Below are 25,018 nucleotides of genomic sequence, written 5' to 3'. Positions count from 1 at the left end.
ACAATATAACAGTATTTTTCTTCCAAAGCATATTATGTGAGGAGAGGAAAAACAAATACCTATGTATGTGTATAATTTTTGGCTTTTTTTAGCTTTTAAGTGGAATCATGAAAGTTTGAAAGTTGCTAAGCCACATAACCTGAATGTTATATTATTTTATAAATTACTAATAAGAAGCAAAAGCATGTTTGCTGACTACCTTTTTTTTTTTTTCAATTTCATTTTTGCTTTGCTTTAAATATTGCGTCTGTCTGGGACTATACTCTTTGCTCGCCTAGTGAATTTTCATGGAATTTCTATCTTTCATCACCTAATTTTTGCCTCTTAGGTTTCAGCAAGATAAAACCATTCTCCGTTTAAGTGTTTTGGGGAAAAGCGACATGAAAGTGGTAATGGCAATTATGGTAAATGCTGAACCCAGCATTTCTACATACTTTCTGCAAACAGGATATATAAAGTATTTAATGACAATGTAAATCACATGGTTTATGTTGTTTACCTTTTGATCATCAAACCTCTTTCCATAAAAACAAAGTCAAACAGAACTGAAAAATAACATAATAGGAATCACTGTGCTTAAAAAGTTGCTTGACTTCTGTTATATTGAAGGCTACAAAGTCACTTTTCTGTTTAAACAAAATGACAAGATGGTGTTTGATTGTAGGAGACCACATATGGGAGAAAAATTATTTGAAACATTGTTTTAGACTGATTCTAAAATGTAGTCATTTTTCACTTGACATAAATTCTAGCTGACTTAAATGTGTTGCTTTGCACACCAGGCTGTGTGTGAGCATTCTGAAGCATAATTGATCGATGATGCATATGTAGCTTTGGCATATCATTATGATAGTCATTCAGTCCCTCCTGGACTGACAGAATAATGCCAATTTTATATATACAATTAGTTTGATCTTTTCTCCTGGAATCAAAGTGTTCTAGTATACTGAGCATTTTGAGTTGTTTATATGTTATGAAATGGTTCTTTTCCAGTTGATGGTCGCTTGTTGCAGTAATTTAGTAATGGAGTGCAACCTATACTTTATTTAGAGTTGTCTTTCCACAGTGTCTCAGTAGTTATGCAGAGATGAAAATGAAGCATGCTCTGATTTATTCTGAAACTTATTAATGAAGAAAATAATTGTTCGTGTGTTCTTGTGGAATCTTTAAGTAACTTATAAATTCAGATCTGTTACACAATTGTCAAACTACCAAAGCCTGAAAGGCATACAAAAAGTTCAAGCAGCTTATTCTTGCTTTATAGAGGAGAAAAACCTCAAGTCAGTCTTCTCTAGATTAGCAGAAGGCCTTTTGCTATCAGTTTGTATTGCTTTAGAGTTCATTCCTAACAAGCTTTTGTCCTTGCAGTATATAGCTACTAGCTGTCAGAAACAATTTCTGTAGCTTGTGAATTTAATCAATTCAGTGTGTCTGCTGAAAGTAATAAAACATCACTGAAATTCTGTTTTAAGGAAGTCAGTGCACTAACTGCTTCCCATGTAACTGCAGACAGCTAAACTGTAAGATATGGACCCGATATTGTTAAGCTTTAAAAAAAATTTGCACTGATATCCTTGGTTGCACTTTAACTTATAGTTTAATAGACCTTTAGATTTGAAACCAGCTCATCACCTTGCATTAAATGAAACAAGGCTATTTTGCACAGTTTTTAACAAAGGGTCAAGATAATCTTAAAGGTAGGTAAATTCAGGCTGGAACAGAAGAAAATTTCAATACTTATATTCATGGACTACCCAAGGTCTTCATCTCTAGGGTTTCCTGTTCTCCCATCCCATTCATCTCTTGGTCAGCAAAGGTTCCGTACAGGTATTCTGTAGCAGTTCCGGACTATGTAATCTGCCTTTTTAAGTCTGCGTGTGCTGTAAAGTCAAACCTTGCCAGAGGCGACCCTGAGGAGTCTCTCAGCTGGTCAGTGATCTTGAAAAAACTTGCAGAAAAATCTGTACTGTTTCAATATTGCATATTTGCTTTTCTTTTTTGTTGTTGCTTTGAGTTTATTAGTTGCAGTGTATAGCTCACATCATGGCATATATTAGTGAATTTAGTGACTTAAAGAGGTGTCAGCTCATTTGTTTGTGAGCTGGTAAATATGAGTGGGTTTACTCAATAGCCTTAATTATGCAGGCTGGAAATGCCGGAAGGGGAATCCTAAGACAAGAAGAAATTTTTTATTACTTTACCTTTAAGCTCATACCAAAGTTGGAAGAGTATCTCCAAAAGACAACGATTTTTAACAAGTATTTGATTCTGAAAACCAGTGAAGAAATAAGTGGGTAAATTCTGGGAGGAAGTACTGGCCAAATAGCAATAACATAATCAAAATCTTGCAGGAATTGTTTATGGTGGTTTTCTGGCAATCAGTTAAAAAAACCTCTGGACTACAAGGGTTTAGTTAAGAAGGTGTGAAAATAAATCACTGAGGCAGTGTCCAGCAAAGTATGTCGACCTCCACACCAGTACACACATTGCAAATAACAACAGTATCAGTGGGAAGAGGTGCTAAAATACTAAAGGAATGCAAATGCGGGCAATGGAAAGCCATCCACTACGAAGCGCAAGTGGCAATCGATAACTTCTTAACTAGGCAAAAGAGAGAAAATAACTCCACATGGTGTGTTGTCAGAGGCTAGAGGACCTAAGGCACTTTCAGAAAGTGAGAACATTTGCAGTTGCAGTGTGGTAAAGATTTGCTAATATTGAGGCAGGATATTTATAACCTCTGTGAGGTGAATTTCTGAAAAAGCACAGAGAATAAGAAACATTGGAGATGGAACAGAGAGATCAGATTCCTCTGCCTTCTCCTCTAACTACCTGGAGTGCAAGATCAGAATAAGGGGAAGAACACCTTAGTTTAATTTCAAACATCTTAGACAAACCCCTTAAGGCTAGTACCCAGAATAGAAAAAGAAACCATGAATAGTAAGCCAAAAAGGAGTGCTGAGAAACAGCACTTACCACAGCCAGGTTTCTTACTTGTTGATGGTTTTTAGGGTGTTTTTTCCTCTTTTTTTTTTTTTTTTTCTTCAAGATATGATGGTAAAGAGATCAGGTAACATGATGTCATGTAACAAATATACAGCACATACATAGCTCTGCTTACGCTTGGTCATGTGCCTGCCATGAGTATGAACAATGTTCACTTGTATGTAAAGAGCTTGGCTGAACTTCAATCTGAGTAATATGTAAAGTGCAGGTGGATGGAAAGTGTATGAAGAAGTCTCAAACTAACTATCACAAATTTGAAAGCATCTATCCACACCTGGTTAGCTCAGTCCATAGCTCAGAAATATTTCTGTATTCATTGACTCTTGGATCCAGAACTATCTGTGGTTTAAAGCTTTCTAGCATAGAGTATGTCTTTGTAAGCCTTATGCTACCTCTGCCTCTGAGGTACAAACACTAATATGTGTTTAGATATACTGAAGCTGTGAGTGCTTAGAAAATTAAAGGAATAAAGATAATTGGGAAAAAAAATCTTTGTGACTTCTCACTAATACCACAGGTATGTGCTATTCAGGCTTGTCTGAAGGTTTAGGCATTAACTACTGTCAAGTTTGTAATCCATCTTGTGTTCTTTTGGCATAATGGGGCACTCAAAAGAGCTGTAAAGTGGATTTATCTCAAAGTGAGACCTTTTTTATATTTTGACCAAGACAGTGAATTACAGTAGGTTATATGGACTTCTGCAATTCTTGCTTTTCTTCTATTTTATTTGTCTTCGCTTTATCTTACACAATATATAAAGCAAAATAAAGATCCTTCATACAGAATGAAAGCATAGCACTGTATAAGGTCCTTTTCCTAATCAGAGAATGAGTAAATAAATGGTTTTGGCAAGCTGTTTAATGCAGAGAGCACAGTCAGACATGAAAGTGAGGAAATCCATATGAAAGTGGTTTCAGACAGAATCTTACTGTTTTCCTTTCTTTGTGTTCCAGATTTTCATCATAGAAAACAGAGCTGAAAGGGGAGGAATGATCATTGCACTTTCACAAGAGAGGTTTGCTACATAAAGGTGGGAAGAATTCTGCAGATTGGACAAGTCTTGGGTATGTTGAAATGCGCGGTTAAAAAGTAGTGTTGCCCGTGGTCTTAGAAGTTATTGAAGCTGCTGTTCTCTAGAGTTCTCAGCTTGAAGCCTTTCACTAAAACATTTAGAAAATAACATAAAACAAGTAAACAGAAGAAATTGATTTTTTTTCTGCACAAAAATACTGGGTTTAAAGTAAGTCTACCTATAATAACTTCTGAGTGTATTGCCTATAACTTAGCCAATTGTCTTGATCTTTTGTCCTCACCTATGGCATACATGATATACAGTCATTTCAAATGGGATAGCTGTATATTTGCAGCTTTTTAAGCTCTAAGGTGCATTATACTATACATTGCTTTTCATCCAACTTTATGTTTGGCTCACCTACACATTCATATAGACTTGAAAATGTGCAGAGTTTTTAAGATATTTTTTTACCTTTATGCTGTGATCATTCATCCTGAAACATCCATGTTACTAATAGCTAGGAGAGTTCCAGGTGAATTCTTTATGAACTCTTTGTGACCTACTGTATAGTGTGCCAGCTTTTCCCTGTGGCTGACATTATGTATGGCTAGATTAGTACCCATCACATATTGTGATGTTGTCTTCCCTCAAGTAGGGTGGTGACATAATCATTCATATTGCTTTTTGACTTGGACAGTTTATGTGCGTGTGTCTGCTTCTGTACCACTTGTATAGAAAATGCTGCAGCTTTAAACTATACTTTTTGATTCTTTCAAAAGTATCTCACTAGATACCGTAGTCTGTTCTGAAGACTGAGGAATAAATGAGGAATCCCCCTCAGACAGTAATATAGCCTAATTAAACCAAGATAATCATCACTTAATTAGACTCCTATCTGAAATGAAGGTACAGGAGATAGTGACATAAGTGAATTCATTCAGTTCAGACTATGATATAGTTCTGTAAGTTTGAGAATTCAGAAAAGTCATGCTTTCAAGACCCTGGAAACACAGTCCTCTTTAAAGAGACCTTGATGTGGGAAGCCTAAAAATCAAATGTACTTGGATAGGGAGTGTTTTGGAAGACAGTGGCAGTTATTCTCCCATCCTAATCTTTAAACTCTGCACAATCTTTCTCTTTGCTGTCCGATCCATTGTCTACAGGAGTCATTACTGCCAAACGCTTTCTAATGTAGCTAAATGAACAGCTCCGAATGATTTATGTGAAGGTTTCATGGCAAGTGTTGGGAAAGAGCCAAACTTCACAAAAGAGCTGAGGACCCAACAATTTTTGTTTAGACTTCTGCATAAATGACCAGATTTTGAAGAGGGCACAGTGCCAACTTTCCTCAGTGCCAGCTTCTCTTAATTCTTCTCAGATAGAACTACTGGTTCCAGATAGCTTTCATATATTTTAGATAGGTACATAAATGGCAATGTACATTTTTAAAAATCTTATTGTAAGAAAAAGGAACACAAAACCACAAAGGAGTTTATGACATAAAGGAAAAGAAAACAGGAAGCATAAAATATTCTAGAAGAAATATCTGACAGATAACGCAGTCCTTCAGCATTGTAAATTTGCAGATTTTTATCTCGTAATTCAATCCAAGTGCTAGGTCAATGTTAATGTTAATCAAAAATATTCCCCAGAAGTTGTTTGTTAAAGTTTTATCTCTAATCTACCTTTAATTCAACAGAGTGGGGAGCTGAATGTAGAGCATTTCAATCTACACATGGCCATAAAACATCAAGAAATTTCAAAGCAGTAATGAAATGACCAACATATTAAATGCTCTTGAGGAATTATTATAGCTAGTTATTTTATCAGGTTTGAATAGCTAAGCAAGTTGTTATCTTCTGTAATTGCATGTGTTAGAATTGCATTTGTATGTGGTTTGTGAGAAGTGATGTGGTGTTCTGGGGAGTAATACACAATACTGTTGTTTACTTTTTATTTAGATTTGATACTAAACCTCCAAGAACAGCAATGTCTTTTTAACCTGCAGTAATACTTGTTTATTTTAACTTCAAACAGACTTTTCTTTGTGAAAACAGTTACTCCAGCAAGGGGTTTATATAGATTCCATTCTACAGCAGAGTATGGCTGCAGAGGGAAATTTATCTGTATTCAGAGAAACACAGGTTCTTTTGCCATCCTTAAAGAAGTTTGGAGAAACAAGCTAGTCACAGAATTAACGAAGAAAATTATAATTTTGGCAGTCCTCTATGATGGTTCTGTTTGTTTCCTTCTTCTCTTACTGTGTCCCTAAGTCTAATCTTTCTGGCTAGTTAGGAGCTACAGCTTGATAAGGAAGCTTAACTAGTTTTTAATTTCCTTTTTAGTATCTGGTAACCCCATCTGAGTGCAAAGGGGATTTTGACAGTTATCTTCCTTTAGCACGTGACTAGTGTAAACAATGGCAGCCAAATGTGGACACAGGCCTCATTCCAATAGTCTTCTACAAACTGATGGTGGAACAGGAAAATCTCTGATCTACGGAGATACAAGGACTTCCTGGAAATTGCATAAATTGAGATAGTTTGAGCGTTGGGGGGATTCTCATTCTTCTCACCTGCACTGAGGCTGCTAACCTCTGGTCTTCTGCTTGGCTATTATTGCTTCCTTTCATAGATTTTATGAGAGATTGCTTTTTTACATTAAACATTCACTCTCTGGCTCCCTAGCAATATAGAACGGATCAAGTCATCCAAGAAGACCAGGGAAGATAAATTAGATGCTTAATTTGCACATCAGGAACTGCAGACAGACTAATTTTAAAAGGACATTTTGATCAAGTAAAATAGTACAGTACACATACTAGTAATTGCCAGTTCCACAAAATTATTAATGATAGATGAGCTCTGGGCTTTGAATCTTTGCCTGAATTAATGTTTGAAGGGTAATCCATGAAATATAGACAACAAAAGTCTTTAGAAAACTTATCACATAATTTTCAACATTAAAACATTTGTAATTTATATTATTTTTCTCTATCACTATCCATAATCCTAACTGTCCTATATAAAACCAAATATAAACCACCGCCACCTATAATACAGATAGTCACCTTGTGAATATTCCTTCCAAAGATAAAGGCTGGTTTTAGAAAATCTGAAAACAGAAGTAATGTATTTCTGTACCTGATACTATATGTGCTTATAAAGGGATTTCATCTATAAATTTAAGTACAAACAGCTCAGTCCAGTGTGTACCTCATTCACCAGTCCCTATTAGGACTGCAAGATCCATTCTTAAACTCATTCAGAGACCAGTTTCCCTCTGTCTTTATAGTCACATAGCTGTCCTGTGCAGGGCATGGGGAAGGTTGCTTTCATTTAGGGTGCTATGACATGTAACATGGGCAGTATGCTACTGACAACCCAACAGTAGGTGTTAGGTCCACACACTGAGGCTGAAATTAAAAGCTACACCTGTCCTTCATATGCATTCAATTAGTTCTTTACATCTGACACTGCGTTTTCCTGTTGGTTTTCATCTCCCATCATGAACTTTATTACTTGTCTAGCTATTTATAAGACAAATGTGCATGAAAATGGCAGTCATTAATTCTGCCAGGCATTGAGATTGAGCTAAATATACTTAAGATTTAGGTTTTGACATCGCTTCATCTGAATTGCCTGTTGCATATGGGTGTTCTTGCAGCCCTTTGAGAGAATGCAAGTATCCTGTCCATTGTTTAGCTACTTATCACTCTGGTTCTCAGGCTCCTCATTGCTTCAGTGTATAATATGGAAGCTATACTTCATATTTCTCACCTCTGCCTAACATTGTTCAGCATCCTTTAAGGATTCCATACTTTTCCCCATACGTCCTGAACAGAGTCATGCTTATTAGGGAAGGATCTTTGGTGAGACTTTCTGCTCTTGCATCTGGTCTCCTTGCAGCACGGAAGTCCTTCTATCCTTTGCTAGAAAGATTTTGTCTTTCCATACATTCTATCCTTTATTTATCTTGGAAGCAAGCAGAAAGCTGAACTGAAAGTCAAAAATCTGTGTATTAGGTAGGTGTTTTCATGGTCTATTTTATTTTAGTTTGATCTCTCCCTTTTCCACATATAAATACATAAGGATCAAGGATGCTTTCTTCAGACCTGCCTCCAGAGTCTGGTCCCTACCTTCTCTGCCAAGTTTTTCAAAGACTATTGCCAAACAGAATTGGACTTGTGAGTGTCTGTGTGTGTATGTGTACGTGAATATAATTCGGAGTTTGTTCAGACTTTCCAATAATCTTTAGATGTGCTCTTGTACATATTTTTTCAGACAGATTTTCAGGTTTTATTTTGTCAGATTTTTCTCAGTTTGTACATTCTATCGCATAGGAAGACAAACTTTCTGCATACAGTTCTTATCATTTTGAATGTTATTATCAATGGAGATGATAGCCTCTTAAGGTTTTGCTTACTTTGCGTTTCACTTTTTTGTACACCTTTCCCATATATTCATTCTGTTATGAATACAAAATTATATGTGTGTAAATATATATTCTTAATGATACTGATTTTAAAAACTTATTGAAACTGTCTTGAGAACTCTTTAAATTAGATTCTTAAGTGTTATCTCTTGAAATGCTGAGGAAATAAGATATCGGCCATCTACACAGTTGTTGAGCACATTCTTTTCTCTGTTTTACGAACAGTTTTTATTCTTTGCATCTCATTTACACGTTACTGTGAGAAATAACTTGCAAAGGGCAAAAAGTTAGCTGGGGAGCATTCTTCAGAGCATTTGCATGTTATGTGTGTCAGTTTGAATGAATATAAATACATGTGTGAATTTTTAAGTAAAGTAAAAAAATAATTGAAAAGAGTAATATAAAAGGAAGTCCTTGTAAATGTTTTAGCTTGTTATATAACCTTCATTCCATAATGATCTGTAATGAACTCTGTAATGATCCTGGTTTTGTATCAGTTAAATACTTCTAAATTTGCACCAGATTTGTAGGGCCAGACAAGAACAGCAAAGACTAGATCCAGACATTAATCCTGTAGAACTTTGCCTCTGTGAAAAAATGGTGGTTGGACTAGAAAAAATCCACTCTCATCAGGTGACTCACTTGAGGTTATATTGCTAAAGCGTGGTTTCCTGGAATATGCAGTTTGCTTGTGTTATGACCACACAGGCTGGCTGTGCTAGCCCACTGCCTTGCATGCTTCCCAACAGGTGAAGTGGGCCCTGGGACAGTATAAATGTGAGGAGGTCCTGGAGGTGCTGAGGGGGAAGGGAAGGTGCCTGCACAAACCTCCTGTATTCACCATTAAAACTGTTGCCCTTTGAATCTACTTTTGGCCACCTGATTGGGGCCAGTAAGAAATAATTTTTGTTGTCCCAGTTTCCCTTTTGGTGTCACTCACACTCTGACAGGGAAGCTTAGATAATCACGATCTTGTTTTTTCCTCTCTGCTTCTCCACATTGCCCTGTCCTAATTTAACTGCCAGTGACCCTTGACTAATATTGATACCCAGGGGCAACATTTGTTTCCTTCTTGGACAGAAACAAAATTCAGTTTTACAAGAGACAGTATTTGTTTGCATCTTCTGTAGATGTAAGGAGGTGCTGTATGTATTCCAGTACCCTAAGGACATCTTTATAAAATGATTGCTCATGGGCAGAAGCAATTTAAAAATCCCACTGCATACACTTGATATTTAGTATAATAAATGAGGGCTAATGCAAAGGAATTGCAATAAATAAGCTACACACTGGAGAATACTGGATCTAGTAAACAATTAATAGAAGTGCAGTTGTCACAGATAATGTTCGTATTTATAAAGTACGGCTATGCTTTTTTCTTTTTACAAATCTTTGAGGCAAGTTTGTCTTGAAACCTGCAGCCCTACATTTGTAAATTACCTGTTCTCACTTGGATTTCTCCCTGCCTAATTAAATAAATACTTTTAACTAAATAATATTTTTATCTTTATAGCTACTAAGAACAACAGAACAGCAATAGCATTTTGTCTGAACATCCTTTTCCAGGACATTGTAGATGCACATTCAACAACAGCTCTGGTGTCTGCAACAATTAAACCTCTCCTTCATCTCCTTCAACTTTAGTTGTTGTTTTGTATAGTCAACTCCATAGGTCCTCTGCTAGGGTTTTTTTCCTCTTTGCATTCCACACTTAGGTTCAGCTCTGCCTACTGCTCTTCACAAATTTGTTACTCTTTTTGTCTCTCCCACTGGTAATCTTGGCTTAAATTAGTGAATAGTTTTACAGACACTTTTTTTTTTTTTTTTTTCGCTCCACAAGCATGTTTTTTGAAGTTTGATTTGCAATAACACTGGGAAGTTAAGAATGCCTGTGGGGATTCATTAAAGCCCTTGTGTGAGTAAGGTATCTAACCTCCATTATCTCTTAGTGGGTTTTAGGCACCTAATTCGCTGAAGAGCTTCAGTGAATCCAACAGAGGTCTATCTGTCCTACACTTTGGTAACCCTAAACCTCTATCCATCATCCTTGTCATCACAACCGGGCAGATTCTGCTCATATGTGTTGAATAGATCTTACTCCTAGGAGATATATTAAATGTACAGTTACAGAGTCAGGGTGAGAAATTTCCCTTATGAGTTTAGTTGGATAATCTCTAGTCTTTCCATTAACATAAAACCTAAAATGAAGATCTGCAGCTGATTTCAGTACACCTATGCTAGGCTGTGTCAGAAGAAATTGGATTGAGTATTAATAGCTTTTTTTTGTATTCTTTAGAAAGGAAAGAGACAACTTTGTAAGAGCAAGGAAATTTTTCTATAAACGTAAATAGTGGAAGGAGGAAGGCACGTTAGTAAGGAGACGGCGCATTGCAAATTAATGTAAACTTTATGGTTTCTCAGCAGAGTCTTAGAATTTTACTATTCTTGAATTTATTTCTATCCAAAGTTACACTGAGATTCCTTGGAACACTTAATGAAGCACATCATTACAACATTTGTGTGTTTTTAGACATAATGTTTCTGAACAGATTAGATTTCTCCTCGTGACTACACCATTTCAGGTGAAAATATCAATATTTACAGGGAGGATCATATAAGCCATGATTTTTTACAAGAATTTAGATTTACCTATGAAGAAATATTGAGGTAATAAAACAGAATAAGATGATTATTAATTTAAGGCTGATTCAATTTTAAAAATTGAATTTGCTCTTCAGATTAAAAAGCCCTTTCCTGTAGGTCACAGGCAAAGCAAAACTCTTTTCACTAACCTTCAGGGATAATAGTTTTTAAACTGAAAGAGGGTGGATCTAGGTTGGATATAAGGAAGAAATTTTCTACAGTGAGGTTGGTGAGACACTAGAACAGGTTGTCCAGAGAAGTTGTGGATGCCCCATCATGGGAATAGTTCAAAGTCAAGTTGGATGGGGCTCTGAGCAACCTGATCTTATGAAAGATGTCCCTGCCCATGGTAGGGAGGGTTGGACAGGGTGACCATTAAAGGTCCCTTTAGAGCCAAACCATTCTATGATTCTATGATTTTTTTAAAAAATAACATCGCTAAGAGATTAATACAGTGCATTCAAGTGCAGTATCTGTGGATAATGGCTGTGTTTAAAGACTTAAGGCTATCACAGCTCATTTAAATTCTTTGCCTTTCTGGTCACTCGAGATCTTGGTGAAACTGATTTGTGAAGCTTGCATGTCACTTGTAGCTTAGTGGGGAAAAAAGAAAACAAAGAAAACAGAGCAGAATGCTATTTTTTGTTGCTTTGCCATTCTTTCAAAAATTGTGTCATCATTAAGTACGGTCTTCTGGACAGAGGAGTATTCAGTGTATTCATTAAATATCCCAGTATTAATGAGTAACCTTGAAGAAGCTGCTGATCCTTTGTTCCATTTGTTCATTGCTAAATTAAGGCATATGATTTTGCTATAGCTGACATGAAGTAGAAAGTCCAGCCCTAACTAATTAGGGTTAGATTTTTAAATGAAATCAATGGTCGATGGTTTGTATTTTGCCCATTCTAACAGAAGTTTAGTGGTTCTCAGGTATCCTTAACACCCAGTTGTTTCCACTAACATTCATGGCAGCATGTCTGTCATTTTCTTGGAGGGGGAGAGGAAGATTGTCCACTTCTGACATCTTCTTACAGTGTTTGTAAGATCTGAAACACTCTTCCAGATCTTTGGATCAAAGGTGTTGTTGGAAGTGTCATTATATGTCCATCTTCAGAACAATGTAATATCATTACTGATGGCAGTTTCAGGTCCCAGCGTACAAGACATTGCCGGTTTGTTGATCCTTACAAGGACTTATATAATTTTTAATCAATCATTAATATTTCATATTGCACTGATTAATTACTAAGAAAATATACTTGATAAGCAGGAATATGTCTGTTGCGCACATTTTACAGAGCCCTTCTCATTAAGAGACACATCTAAAGTCCATTGAATTTAATAGGGAGTCCATTAGTTTTTCATCAGACCTTAAAGCAAAGAAAGACTTGGGCTTCTAGAGAGGCAAATATATTGAAGGAGGGAGGAGGATGCATAGATCCAATGAGTCAAGCAACTTATGGTGTTACTCTGTTGACGTTGGCGTTGCATGCGTGAATGCATTCAATGGTTCATTGCATAATTCATTCACATGCATTGCATGTGAACTTAATGCATGAATTTTAAGTGAAGGAACATTGTAATGAGATGCAATGAGATATTTTGAGCTTTCTGCTATGACAGAAAACAGGTTTATTTAGAATGTTTGTCCTTGGTTTTGCTGAGGTCAGGCTGTATGGCATCACTAATGAGGTGGCCTCATCATATATTGTCTCATGTTTCTATCGCTGGTGCTGAAAACAGTGACCGGGGAGAGCAAAGAAAATCAGGAAGGTTGGACTGACTCACCTATTCATTGATTTGTGGCTCCTATGTAGTGCCCTTCGGCCCAGCTTTCAGCACAGGTAAGAGCCTGTGCTGTCAGCATGCTCTGGTTTGTGCTGGGAGAGAGCAAGCTTCAGTTTGTATAACTGCAAAAATTCGGTAAAAATAGGTTACAGGTTTAGCATAAAATAAACTAAAACCTAGACAGGGAGTGACTCAAAGACTGTCACTCCAAATGTGGAATCCCCCTAAAATTCTCTTTGACCTGGATTTAAGAAAAAGAGATGTGAAATTTTTATTTCAGGGTAAATAGTCAGCTCAAAGCAGTGTATTAAAATTTAGGTAGTTTTTTATATTATATTCATTTCTCTAAATCATGAGTAACTGCTGTGCATGACAGTTGTGTATTAATATTAACTTATCAGAATTTAAGTTAAAATAGAGAAGACAAAATAATCTATTTTAATCATTAAATCTCAAGATTACTTGGAATATACCAAAATTTTCTGTTCAGCTGACCTCCTGTAACTGTATTTTTTAAAAAGTCAGAATCTATAATTTTATCAATACCAGATAAAGGTTCAGTGGTTAGAAAGAGCAGATGATTTCTTTGTGTCAGAAACAGCCAGACACTGATTTTCCGCAATACTGAAGTTCAAACAGCATTCTACATGAATACATTGTAGATTAATATGCTATGTGCAGTGCATTTACTCACTTCCTATTTCTCAAGAGAAATGAAATTGAGACACTCTATCAGATTAGCTTTATGATAAAAGTATATGTTTTTTATGAACTGCAAACTTCTTTAATATATTCTCTCAGCATCCCTATTCAAGATATTAATTTAATGGAACCACTTGAATCATGAGTGTGGTCTTTCCATGGGTAAGATAATTAAAGAGTTTGAAAACTAGGATTAATAAATCATTATAGTGAGTTTAGTTTCAATTAACGTTATACATGTTACTATTTTAACAAGTAATTGACATATGATGAGCATGTTGCAGGGTATAGCTGTTTAGATATTAAAGTTCTAAACCTTGCTTACAAAATTACTTAGAGACATGTACATAATTTTCCTTTATTTACATGGTAACTAAGCTTATCTTTTCCATGTGTTTGCTCAGGGCCATAATTGTAGCATATGCTGAGATTATTATTTATTAATTATAGTCAACATTGCCAATATGATTCCAAAGTCCATGGGGCAACACATCTGCCTTCTTCATACACATTGTGTACTTTTAACCATTGAGGAGGGTTTTTTTAGCTCTTTGTGTGTTAGCTCGTAGAACTACTGTTTTGTGTCTAAAGCTGAGCGCAATAGCAGCTTTATTTTGAAAAATGAATGAAACTAATTTTTTAGGAGATTTACTTTGAAAAATGAATGGAACTAATTTGTAAAAAATACAGTGATGAGTCTTTCTGATGAAAGAGGTAATAAAAATGCAATGCATGTAAGCATATTTTATACTCAGATCCAGTTATTTTGTGCTTGAGCAGTCTAAATTAAATACTATAAATTCTGTCCAAGAAATGTAAATACTATGAGTTAAATCTAGCTGCATAAAATTGAAGCTAATAAGGAAAAGCTACCTTTAAATTTAATCTTTTATATTTGAAATCACTGGGATTTCCTACATATGATATGAAACACTTGGCTTTAAAGACTGTCACAAAAACGTGCCAGTAACAGTCAAAAAGAATACCATTTCTTACGTTGGATACGAAGCAGAAAGAAAAGTCTTGATCTAAAGGAAAATGAGTGATTTATCTGATGTGAGGAACAGTGAAAATAGCAGATCTCTCTTTTGTTAGAGTCTGCACTTCTGGGACATCCAGTCCAGTAAACTGGGTATATTACCAATGGTAAAACATGACTTGCGAAGGACACAGAATGCAATTCCCACTGAAGTGTAAAGGAAAGGATCCTGCCGTGTGCACTCATCAAAAATTGATAGTAGGACTTCCGATTATTCCTAAGGAAGGTCTGTAGGCATCCGTGAGGAGGAGTTCACATAGGCTGACTTTATTTTATATTTTTTAGTTTTTCTATTCCTAGTCCTGAATGGCCTCAATGGCATCCCACCAGAAGGCTAAGCTTTAGCCTCCTTTGAAGAAGATAAGGGGACAACTCATCTCTCTGCAACAATTCCATTCAGGAGCCAGATTCAAAATGCTTTAGCAGCCCTTTGGAGACACTAAGGAGCCAGATATATACATCCAGTGAAGGGAGTTTGTAGAAGGTCTTTGGGAAGAACTTTAAAGTGCATTTAGTATCTTGAGACTCTCATCGGGAACCTAAAGGGGCTTAATTCCTTGTAAAATTCATACTTTTCAAGATATGATCTGTGCTGGAACTGCCACTGACTTTCCTCAGATGTTGAGGAGTATGGTTCCCCTCAAATCCACCTAGGCAGTGGTTTCTCTGCACCTCATGGACCCTGTAAAAAAAAGAAAATAACCCAACAGTGTGCTATAAAAGAACTATTCAGCCCCCTCAAGGAACCTAGAGCATACCACAGGCTTATTCCCCAAATTGCAAACTCAGAGCTGGCTGGATGAGGATCATTACCTCCTCCCCCAGCAAAGAAAACCAATTTGTCACATTTGAATGATTTACAGTGCAATACTTCCCGTATGTCAGCTTTTATGAGCCACATTTATAGCAAAACAGAAAAGCCCACTAGAACTTAGTTGAACAAATCTCTAACCTTTATTCCTTTACAAAGAATAAACAAAAAATCATTTCAAAATTTGAATGGTATGGGAAATGGGGATTAACTAGGCAGTAAAAGAAAGCAAGCTACAGCCTCGAGCAAATTTGTAATTAGGTAAGTTACAAACACTTCAATAATGAGAAGTATAATAGAAATTCTGACAGGTCCTGTACTGTAGAGAGCTTGTGGGCACCATTGTAATAAATGAACAGAGATCTATTTGATTTTTTGTTAAAAGTGAGAAGCCCCAAGAGTTTTGTGTTACTTCATTTAGTGCTTGGTGAGGCTGTTTATATGAGACTTTCCCCTACATTTTAAATCACTTATTGCTGCTTTGGCAGTGTCTGTTAGATTCCATTAGATTCATTAGCTCTTCTAAAGAGCGTTGCTCTGTGGAAATAGCTGAAACAGCTGCCCTGTGTAATTTTGTTATTGCTTTAATTTACTCAGAATTCTGTTTTAACACTCCAGCTGTCAAATATAAAGAGGAAAAAAACAATCAATATAAAAGCACTTTCTACGTTAGTATTCTTATGTGTACAGTTTGTGGGAAGATGTGTAAGAAAAAAAAAAAGTAGCTTTTTGTTATTTTCCAAGAGATTTCTTGGAGCTTCTGGAAATACATAACGCTTCTCAAAATGCCATCTATGGAGCACTTCTTTGTGGGGTGAGTTCTTCTCCTCTGCCAGACTACTCTCACACAGTGAAACATCTGTCAGTCTCCAAGCCGAGCTGCATTCTGTCCGGTGCCACTTGTTCACTCTTAGATTTTGGCCAAATAGGGGCCACAAGATCTAGACATGTGCTGTGTTGGTGTCCTTAAGCTTTTTTTTTTGCTGGAACACAGGATAAAGTTTCATTGATTGTCTCGGTGCAGCTGCAGATACGTTGCTGAAAATGGGCGAATCAATTCTGTAAAGCTCCTTTGATTTGTTAACAAAACTCTTCATGTGTAAAAATGTGTATTCTTGTTGCTTACAAGAATACAGAATTGCTTACTTTTTATAGTCCCAACCAGACCATCCAGTGAGAAAATGCAGGAAATCTCCTGTTGTTGAACACTGATTAGAACTACAAAACTACTGTACAGGGTACAATGATGACAACTAGTCTGGCAGCAGTTCAGGCTCTGTATTGTTCACAGAAGCTATGTGAAGCTGACTGAGTAATATCAACCTAAAACTCGATTCCTTGTTACCAATAACTTATAAATACAGCTACAGAAGGGCTAAATCCATAAAGGAATGGCTGCTCCCACCCCCCCACCCCCCCAAATATTTTTTAAATCTTGTATCTTTTGTTCTGTTCTGGTATCTTTTAGTGAAATTGGGCAGTCATCTTAAAGGGGACTTTAAGATGAGTCTGAGTCTAATATTACTCTATTCCAGGCTTCTGCCTGAAATCTAGGCAAGTCATCTGTAGCAGTTCAGAGCTGAGTGAATAGATAAAAGTTTATCCCAAAACTATTTTGAGTAGGTTGCTAGTAGGAGTCACTGGGGAAGTGAATCCAGGGAATATCTGCAGCTCATTAGAACAGTCTGTCTGTAACTTCTGGAGAGGAGAAACCATGTCTGCTCTTTTTATAAGCCTTACAAGGTTACCTAATGTAAATTGGATATTGGAAAATAATCACACAGATGTTTCCCTTCCACAGGTATCTGGGAGAGGGAGTGAGGCTTCCTAAAACTGACAGAGATTGTCCTCTTTTATAATTGTTTCTTGTTCTCAACTGGAGTATGGAATATAAATCATAATGCATGATCTGAATAAATGGAAGTATCTGATAAAATATTTTGAATTCCAAAGAATATATGTAGGTTATTTTATTTTGAGTTGAATGTTCTCTAGGAACCGGTTCAATAAATTGAGCAAATGTTTATGTTGTTTAATCACATTTTATGCATTTTCTTGCCTGATATTTTTAAATTAACAGTTACTCCCCTCTTCTCCCCTCCTTTCCCAAGAAACTTACTCCCACAGAATTGTTTGCTTAAGATCTGTACAGAGCTTAGAATTAAATAACATCTGTCAATGATGCCAACTTTTTTTTGGTAGCCAAATGATTTTCAGAAGTATAAGCTGTCAGTGTCAGAGGGGGACAATTTGCAGATAGCTACTGAAAATCAATATGTAACCTGCAAGAAGGTGAGATTTATGGACATGGTTAACAACCTCTTTTAGTGAAACTGCTCCAGATGATCTTGTTAAATTGTGCTGCTGTATGCCCAGATACTGAAGATGGAACTTGACAGGTGATTGACTTGAGCTTGGCATATGGAGTTGCTGTATTTTAGAGAAGGGGGAACCACAGCCCAGAACTACTGCTTCTTTTTTTTTTTTTTTTTCCTTATCACTGCTCTTTCTGTAGGTCTTCCTTTTTTCTTTTCCTTCCTTTTCATCTTTTAGGTGCACATATTGTGTTGAATGCTGGTAAGGCAATACTAGATCCCAAACCAAGTGGTGACTGGTATTTCTTGGTATTTTGTAGAATTTCTAACCATTTCACTTTGGAATGCCAGAAATGTATTTGTAGTACTATTCTGTTTCCCTGATGGGGTTACCACCAGACTTTCAGGAATATCCAGGTTGACTGGATGTCTCTATCTGTCTCATTGTCTTTCCTTCTTTGAGTAACATAATTGTCAATAAAGTATTACATGACTATATTTTGGAACATAAATAAAGCTTATATAAGTTTTTGAAATGAAGTGCCCTGGAAAATAAGCACAATATGTTTGTCTGCATTAAACAGAACAAAATGATAGATATAAGCACTTCATTAATGATCAGAGAAACTTTTCATTAATATCTAAGTTATATTTGCCTTTATTTATTAAAGCCTTCACCTGTATTTGTTTTGCATATTTAACGGTGGCATTTTGTCTGCCTCTCAGTGCTGGGAGTTGCAGTAAATGCAGGTGGGTAGATTCCAGTCTGTTCTTCTTTGGAATAACACATCAGGATCTGGTCCAGTAACTACGCTTTCTCTATTTCGTCTTGTTGTTTTTAATTGGCATTTCTTTCTCAATATCTGTGTATAATGAATCATATTTTGCTCAGCTCTTTTCTGCCAACTCTTAGCATTTGACTTGTAGAGGTATGAGATTATTGATCAATGCTTCTGACGAGGCATAATACCTGGGAATACTATTTCGATAGGTAACATGAATGGGAATATACCTCTATAAAGTTCAACTATTGATGAACAAATATGAAGGTTAAGCTAATGTAAAACCCTAAAGCAAATTAATAAAGTCAAACCCATAGCTCGGCATGAAAACTAATACCAAAGGGTGGGATTTACACTGTGATTAGAGGACGGTAAGTCCAAGCTCAGGCTATTCTATAATAGGAAAGAAACAAAGCAATTGATTTCTTAAATGCTCTTGAATCTCTTAGGTAGACAGACTTGATAAAAGCCTTGATGGTTTTGATGTTGTCCATGACAAACTTCCCTAGACTTCTGTGAACACAGTTCCATTGCTTTCTTTCCAATAGGCAGACTACCAGCACTTTCTTGAACAAAATTACCAATTTAAACACAACCAGTCAGTTGCTGTGCTTAAAGTTGTTGTGTAGTCAGGAAGGAGATAGTGAAAATTCTGGAATGCTAATCTAAAAAAGATATTGACAAAGTCTTTTAATAGCAGATATTGCTCTTCCCCAGAGGGCTTTACTCCATAAGACAACCATTATCTCCATTACCTGAGTTTCAAACTACCTGTTCTCTATTTATTTCCTCAAAATTAGTTGATGGCCTTTTTGGAAACAGCCATGTGATTTCACGTTCCAAGGCCAGTAAATTAAGAATGCTACTGTTGTGCCTTCTTATGGATAAATGCATATTTTCCAAATTATTAAGTTGACTTTAATAGCTTTTTCTGATATTACAGTGATGTAGTCTGGAGAATACAGAGACAGACCTTTTGCTTCTCATTGTTAATAAGTCTTCAAATGTTAAACTTTGTATTTCTACTGTCAGATGCAAATGTTTATTTACGTCTTCCTCAATAGCTGTCATGTTAGTGTCACTCTTTCCTTATTTTTTTCTTTAATTACCTTTCAATATATAGTCTTGAAGAATAAAGGCCAAATACCTTCTTTCAAAGGTCAAGCTTAACTGGCAGTGATGTTCATTACAATTTTCTAAAAGTCAACTCACTTGTCTTAATAGATGAATATGTTGTCATAGCATAAGTATGCAACACGTCAGTAACTACTCTATTTTGTAATTTTCTGCTGGGCAAGTTTCTAACATGTTATCTCTTAACATTATTTCATAGTCAGAAGACCTACTTACTGCCCAATGTATTCAGAATTAAGGTTAAGGTATTTCTAGTGTGAACAATCCAAAAATTAATATGAACTGTAATCAAGGACTTGCATGGATATAAATTTTTTCTTTTTCCTCCTGTTCATTCATTTCTAAACAGATGAAGGGTGCTCAGCCTCTGGCTCAAGGCAAAGCCTACCTTAGGATTCTCTGTTTTGTTGGTGATATTTTTCCCCATGCTGTTTGTTTCTTTGCTCTTGCTGACAGCTAAATAAGCAGGCAACGGTGCAAAAGAAAAGCATGCCACTGAGGAGTAGCTGCATATGCTATAACATTGTCCAGTCTTTGCTATTAGAATAAATGTTTAGGAAATCAAGTGGTAAACTAAATACTGATTTAACTGGTTTCCTCAGAAATGCTGTTGCTGATAATCTCAATATTCTTTGCAGCATTAGTTAATCACATCCCTTGTTTGCAATAAACTCTTCCAAGATTGTCAGAGGACAAATTGAGTCTGGAAAGTTAAGATATTTAACACTGTAAGGGCTCACTGGTCTGCATGAATTGGGGAATTTGGAGAGCGTTAATTATCAACTTATGCTTGCTGCAAACTCATCTGTTCCCAGTCCTTTGGGATTTGTGAAGTGTTGATCACAGTATTTTGTCATCACTAGACCAACTGGGGAAAAAATAAAACCAGAGACACCTATACATGATAAACTCTCATTGGCATTTAGCATCTACAGATTAATGTTGTTTAAAGCGGTACTTCTGGACAAAAGGCAGATGTATAAGAATGCTGTCATACCATTAAAATCAGGTTTTATTTTCTGATAAATTTTTGGGCTAAGAGTCTCTGCTTACTTTACTACTACTCAACAGTCTGTTTGGGAAGCAAGTTTGTTAGGATTTACATTATTTCTTAAATCATTTGACACTTTGAATGGACCTGTACATTTTAGTATTTTTTTCTGGATACAGGCAGAAATGGCTCAATAGAGATATTTTATTTTTAAAGGTTTTTGTGTAAAATACAGTAATTAGATTTAATTCTTTAGATGGGTTCTTCATAGAAAGTGTCACCAACGAGTCCCCTTAAAGATAAAAGTCTCTGTTTGGTAAGTTCTTGATCTTCCATTTCTGGGAACTTCAGAAAGCCATAGGGGTGATGCTTGGAGGATACTTTCAAATAATATTTCTGTATGTCAGATGTTCTATTAATTGCTTTAACCACACCATTAGTTTTTCCCAAATGACTTCAGCATTATGCCACATATGGGTAAACACTAATTTTGATGTTAAATAGGGCACAAAACTGAAAGATTAAATTCCCCTTGCTCACAAGTGTCAGGTAGCTTTGTAGGCCATTTGCTTGTTATGCTTCCTTAAGAAATCCAGTTATTTAAAAAAAAAAAAAACAACCAGCTTTTTATTTTGTACTTTTATTGAGGCAGAGCCTTCATATTGTCTGGTGATTTCTATAATAATGTTTTTCATTCCACTTCTTTGGTAAAAGAAATCTACATTTAAAACCAATAAGCTATTCTGAATCCATTTTACAGCTGAATGGGATTGGGCAGAAAACAGTGCCCACTTCAGATGTGTCTTATCACCAATTCGTAACGCAATCAGCTTCATTAGCCTACTGCGTTTGGCTGTTCATTCGTTGATAAGTAGAAGATACATGTCTTTCAGACAAAGAAGAGAGAAACCCCTAAAGATATCCATGGATTTGAATATTTCAGAAGTGTCAGAAGTCCAATTCAGTTCCACACTGGTGGAGTGTATTTTGGAAGGAACACGGCTCTGTAGCCCCTTCAGCCTATACTGTGCTGCTTGCTGCCAGGAGAATACTTGATGGCTGTCCACCTGACATATAATAATCATTCTGCTGTTTGACTTGGAGGAGGAAGGACCCCCAACCCCCTTCAAACACATTTTCAGTAGCCAACAGCAACAGCATTGCAACCGCTTCTCAGGCATGTTCAAAGAGCCATAGATGATATTCTGGCAGCTTTCTTCAATAGATTTTGTTGTGTTGATCTAAGAAATACATAGAGGAAGTTCAGAGTTGTGGTTGCTATGTAATATTTGCTCCCCAGGAACAAAGGAATGTGGAAGATTAAACTATGGAACGCTTAACAAGTACTCTGAGAAGCACAAATTAATAGTTTTGACATTTGCTACTTATCTTGTACTGAATTGTCCTGTTACTGCAGGGGCTCTATGAGCTTTCTATGTTCTGATCATCTCTGGTAAACTTCATAATTTTTTTCCACAGATGAATGCTTTGGTATCTTAATGCTGTTATTCTTAGTAGCAAGAGGATCTCTTAAAAATTTTGACAGTATGATCACCAGTGATAGTGCATTTTCTGCAATGAATTCATAGCTCTTAAAATCTGACATGATGTTATTTGGTTGTATTATGCATGACATTTTAGATGGCAATGACTAAGATCAGTTAATATCAGATAGATTTCACTCCTGCTGCCTTGCCAGTTATCATCATTACTGTTATGCCTACTCTTTTTCTTTCTGATTTTTGCCATTGCTCTTCTTAATGGGTACTATGGCTTGTATAAACTTGAAGCCATCAACATTTTATGTCAATCCAGTTTGTCTCTTTTCAGTCATCTATTAGGTCAGTGTTTTAAACTACTTTTTTTTTTTTCTTTTCTGCTAGACTTGCGTATTTCTTGTGAAGAAATTTGGATATTATGTATAAAAGGAGGAGGAACCTGTTGTTCATGTTAAGCCTTCTCAAAGTGGAATAGAGACGTTCTTTTATTGGAAAGTTTGAGAAAAGTTTTGGAGAAAAGAACTAATCTGAGCACTTATGAATGATTCTAATAAAACTAAAAGCTGTGTGGAGGACAATTTAGCAGAGGACTGTAATTATTATGCATAGCGATGTTTTGGAGAAAAAATACCAAGTATGGAGAATATTAAACCCCAGACTGAACTACTTAGCAATTTAGATAATTTAAGTGATGCACAGGAAATGATACATATAGAAATACATGGATAACTACTTTGAAGATTTTTATTTTGTCTTTTTAATGGCAAGTTTCTTAAACAAGTGTCTGAGATATTTTAACACGCACATGATTCTATGTATTCTGAGCATGCAGCATCCTCAAGTACTGCGTTCACATTTTTTTCATGTTTTTGAATGAGTTTGAAGTTCATGAAATGGTGGTAGTTTGGCATAGAAAACATGGATCTCAAAATTTGTGACAGATGCAGCTGAAGAAAAGAAAAAAGACAATTGATATGGGCAGCTAAAGTCTTATTCTATGTGACTGTGAAGGAGAGTTAAAAGCTAGATATCAGCAACTTTTTCAACTCTACAAGAAAGATTGTAATTGTACCTGGTTCATTATTCATCAAATAATGAATCTGACAAAAAATCTCAAAGGTAAGTGCATCTAGTCTGTAAAATGTCAGGACTAAACCAGCCATTCTGATAGTTATTGGCCAATCTTTCTATTACGCACCTATATTTATTTATTTACACTCTTGATCTTATTTTTCATTTCCAATATACTATTCTTCAAAGAACTGTAACATTTCTTCGGGATGTTGCAGGATACTTCCATGGTGTTTGTAAGACACTCCTCAAAGTTTTTGAAAACCTTGATAAAAAAAGACAGCTACTGGATGCAATGGAGAGTAGTTAAATATTCCACTGACAGTACAGCTAATCTTATTCTAACAGGGACATGTCTGGATATAGATCTTTATCTCCAGATTATGGTGCTTTCTGTCTTGTGTGTGATACCACTCAAGGCTGCGAGGAGGGATTGTTCATGCTTCCACAACAGGTCAAGATACAGACAGGAAGCACAATGAGGGAGCCCAGCTCACAGAACTTTCATTCACAAAGACCTGGCAGTTGATGACTTATAAAATTTTACATCAGACACTTTCATATTTCTATGTGACTAAGTCTTTTGTAAACCATGTGTCATGCTGCTGTTTCATCAGAGCTAATCTACAATTTCGTATGTTTCTTGTTGTATCTGATTATTTTTTCTATGTTATATTTAAATAATTTCTCTGTGATTACATCAGATGGGGAAATTATTGAAAGGGAAGGTTTTATACTAGCTAAAGCACAAATATCTGTGACAGTCCAGAGTTAGAAAACCTAGGATGATTATGGACAGATGAAAAGTGTGTGACTAGGGGAAGAATGGCTAACGTGTAATTTATTACCGTTCATAGAGTCAGTTGTCTACACTGACTCTAACACTGTTCACAAATATAAAATATCAACAAAGAAGAATTCAAGCTGCTTCACTTGGATCTAATTTTTCAAAACTTCAGTTTGAACTTGAGGCTATTTGAGTTAATCTATAAGAGCAATCAAAGGCACCCACAAGGATAAAAGTTTGAAATTCCAGGAGTTTGTGGATTCATTGATGAATATAGAATTTAGGTCTGGGATCTTCTCTGGTTTTAGGACATTGTCAGCCATGCTCTACTGTTCAAACTTCAATTCTATGTTCTGTAGCCTTCATTAATTATTTTAGAACTTTTTTTTGTGCTTAGTTGGAAATCTGTGTTAAAAATAATTCATTAATTTTCATGTATTTTAAAATCATATACAGGTCAACTAGATGGATAATAATTAGTAATTTAAATGCTTAATTAGCTTAAAACAATTTAAAGGAAGAGGTAATAAATTTTAGATTATGAAGAAAACTTACATATGGATTCTTTGGACAATGTTTTTTTTCCTTGTCAGCCAAAGGGGAGGGATATAGACTACAAAAGGTTGAGATGACACAAATCCAACAAGGTGAATTTAAAAAAAAAAAGTATTTCCAAATTTGCCTGGTTGGATGGTTAAACTGGTGTATACACAGTACATTGTGCATTAACCACACAGTTTCTTTTGTTTGTATCATACAGAGCCATGAAAGCCAATTTAGTTTTTAAACTAGATCAATTTTCTTTCCTAAATGAGCTGAGGTAGGGTCACTCATCACTAAACCTCTGTCAAACAATCTTTTTTTTAGACTGTCCAGCTCTGCTCTTTAATGGCACCATTTTGAATTAGACCTTAATGTTATGTCACTTTAAATTAGCGGCTGTAGTTGAACATGGCCATAAAGAATATTATCAAGCCAGAGTAAACAGTTTTCTATCAAAA

The sequence above is a fragment of the Phalacrocorax carbo genome, chromosome 8 (assembly GCF_963921805.1).
Source record: "Phalacrocorax carbo chromosome 8, bPhaCar2.1, whole genome shotgun sequence".
NCBI lineage: Eukaryota > Metazoa > Chordata > Aves > Suliformes > Phalacrocoracidae > Phalacrocorax > Phalacrocorax carbo.
The sequence above is the reverse complement of the archived record's forward strand: the minus strand, read 5'-3'. Positions refer to the sequence as shown.